Source organism: Echinops telfairi, unplaced genomic scaffold (genome assembly GCF_000313985.2).
Source record: "Echinops telfairi isolate 266 unplaced genomic scaffold, ASM31398v2 ScPeMD7_7469;HRSCAF=8507_0, whole genome shotgun sequence".
NCBI classification, from domain to species: Eukaryota; Metazoa; Chordata; class Mammalia; order Afrosoricida; family Tenrecidae; genus Echinops; species Echinops telfairi.
Genome location: NW_022111372.1, coordinates 3580691 through 3584036, shown reverse-complemented (window position 1 = coordinate 3584036; position 3346 = coordinate 3580691). Strand labels below are relative to the sequence as shown.

The window sequence follows — 3346 nt, the reverse complement described above, 5'->3', positions numbered from 1 at the left end:
AAAAAAAAAAAAAATAGCTGGATGAAACAGATGGACAACAGAGAGAAACTAACAAATTTCAAACACAGACCCATATGTAATATGTAAATAAGTATCTAAATGAATAGCAAATTTAATAAAGGTTTAATATTGTTAAGAAAAATTAGCTCATATTAGATTTTTATTCCAGATATAACTATAAATCTATTATAATATGGTGTTGCTCTTTTATCCATAACAGGGCACTGACATGATAATGAACATTAAAGTGTTGACATATAGATATTTATGATTAAACTGAAAGACTTTAGGGTATAGTAGAGAAACGGGAGAAAGTAGAATCTTTAAACTAACTTCCAGCAAGGATACACTGGTGTTTGTCTGCTAATAAGGTCATGTCCTGTTGTTAGTTGCTGTCTAAACAATTCCAACCCAGGACAAACCATAGAGCTTTTATGGTTATGATATTTTGGAAGCAGCTGGACAGATCCATCACCCAAGGCGCCTTCTGCTAGGAACCCAATTTCAATCGTCTAGCTGCATTGTAACCATTTGCACCAGTAGAAACTCCAATAGACGCCATGTTACTCTTGGGGGGTTGCACCAAATCAAATTTGACCTGTAGCAGCCTCTTGTGCCCGCATAGAACTTTGTCTCCATTGAGTTTTCATGGCAGTGATCTTGACAGGAGTCACTTGCTTGGTTGTTCTTCCTGGGAGTCACCAGCCTTCTCCTTGCAGATGTGTGTTCAACCACTGTACCATCAGTGGCCTATAAAGGTCACAAGAAACGAAAAAGCAGAGTAAAAGCAGAGTAGAAAAAGCAATTTTACCTTATCTTTATGTATACAAAAATATTGAAGAATAGCATCACTGAAACAAAACCAAACAAATGAAAAAAAAAACCCAGAACTATTAAAATTATAGACAATGGTGAAACCCAAAGGCTACAGGTCTTAGACACCCTTCAAACATGAAATTGACCAGACAATGGACAGAACTATAAAGAATGTGCTTCTCAGAATAATCAACCATATGAGATGAAAAGGGCATCAATTGGCACAAAATAAAGTTCATAATGCAGATAGACACAGGAGAGATCGGCAAATGAAAATGAAGAATGTTAATACATTGAAGAAGTTGTAGCTAATATCAAGAAACAGCATATGTATATATTACTGAATGGGAAACTAATTTGCTTCGTAAACTCTCACCTCATAAAACAGTTACATATATGAATCATGTAAATACAAATGCAAAATAATTTTCTCTTGGTTAAAATAAATGGTCAATTTGAATTGTTAAAATAAGAGCGAGGATGCATCAATGGTAGAAGCTTGAAACCTTACTTTGCACTAAGGCAATCCTATTGAGAGTGTCATCAATTGAGCCAATGGTATAAAATTTAAATACAATCAAGAAAAGAAAAAATATAAAATAGGCCAGCTAGAAACTGTAATACATGTTATTTCTTTTTTCTATTAGAATAACTTTATTGTTTTATACTCATTCTCTCCCACTTCCTCTTCCAGTGTAACCCCAACTTTCTGAAAATATTCTTGTTAGGCAAAAACAGCTAGAACTGTAGATTTGAGCATAACTGCTTTTATATTTTACTTTTATTTTTTTTCTCCTGGTGCACAGACCCACACACATTCATGCTGCCATAGCAACAGAATTCCAACACCCACACCCAAGTCACAAACAAGTCTTCAGTCTCTTGGTCTCTCCTCTTTACACATCCATTTTGTCCTTTCTTTTTCACTAATTTTTTTTCTTTATTTATTTTTTCTTCTTCTACTTCTCTCTTTTTCTTCAATCATTTTTCTCCCTCTTTCTTCATTAATCATACTTCTTTATATATAAATTGGTCTGAAACTTTACTTACACTTTTCCCCCCTCCATTTATTATCTCTATGGTTCTCTTTTTCCTCATAAAATCTATTTCCATAAAACCTATTAAATTTCATTCTGCATTTTGAGATACATTTTCCATTATTTTTACAAATATACTATCCTCTCCGGGTGGTTAATTATATTTACTGTCACAGCTTTCATTTTATTCTCTCTTCTTCACCTCCTTCCACTTTCCCCACTTACTCATCTCTGACCCTTTGTCCCATTACACCGCCATATGTTTTCTGATTCCCAATTGGACTTTCCCACATCTCAAGCCAGAGCCAACTACCCTTACATGAACCAGCAGCTCACACACAACTAAGAACTCTACCATGATGCTGAGGAAAAAGCATTCAACCATAATAATGCCCCATAAAGAAGAAAACAAATATAAATAACAAATAAATCAACCAAGTGCAAAGTAGCATTAAAAAAAAAAGAGGTCCTTGAACTACCAGAAACATAATTCAGAAGAATGAAGTTGATGTTCCTCCAAGAGATGTGGGGGATACTCATGATAATGTTGGCAGAAACAGAAAAACAGAAATCTTTAAGCCAAAGGAATCCCAGAAGATAATAATATGATAACATAATTAGGCAACATAGTAAAGGGCCTGAGGAATAGAATAGAAAAAGGAGAGTTGAATCAGTGAGGGAGAAGACAATATCTCTGGCTACAATCAAGTAGCTAAAAATCAGCAAAAATGAAATTTAAAGAAAATTAAAAACAAAGGCATCAGAAGAAGTTCAAGAATAATGTGGGACACTCTCATGAGAAACAACCTCCATCTCATCAAGCTCCTAGAGCAAAAAGAAACAAAAACTTCTGCAGAGAAAACAGTGTGAGAAATTAAAGAAGAAAATTTCTCCATTAAAAGAAGAAAATAACTATTACAGAAGCTGAGACCTGAAATAGGATACAACTCTGATGCAAAACATCACAGCACATCACATTCAAACTCTCCAATGAAAAGGAAAAGGAGAGAATCCTGAAGGCTTGCAGAGCAAACAACCGTTACCCACAAAGGAGTCAGGGTGGTAAAAAAGAGGAATCCTTTTGATAAGACAGATTGACACAATGTTTGCCAGGACGGCTCCCCGTGGAGCATGGGTGACCATGATGCTGCCACAGGACTAAGGGAAGTTTCCTTCTGGGGTACATAGATTCTCTACGAGTCAAAACTGCCTTGATATTTCCTAACCAGTAGACACTTGTGCTGCTATATTAAATAAAATAATCTAGTAAATCATTTAGTGCACTGCTAGATGCATAGTAAATCATCAATAAATGTAAGTAATTAAGTCTTTTTATTTATTTATTTTTCTTCTTTTTTTAAATTTCCTATTATGTTTTGTTTTTTTTTAACATTTTGTTAGGGGCTCATACAACTGTTATCGCAATCCATACACACATCAATTGTGTAAAGCGCATTTGTACATCATTCTCAAAACATTTTCTCTCCACTTAA

General features: G+C 34.6%; 1 long non-coding RNA gene across 2 annotated transcripts in view; it reads right to left on the bottom strand.

The window, feature by feature from the left end:
• Positions 1-24: 24 nt before the first annotated feature.
• The window catches only part of LOC123521037, a 92090-nt gene continuing 88768 nt past the window's right edge, over positions 25-3346 (bottom strand). For both annotated transcript variants that reach the window (XR_006679531.1, XR_006679530.1), the window contains one exon: positions 25-750. This is a non-coding gene — a long non-coding RNA (uncharacterized LOC123521037). The remainder of the gene's footprint in view (positions 751-3346) is intronic.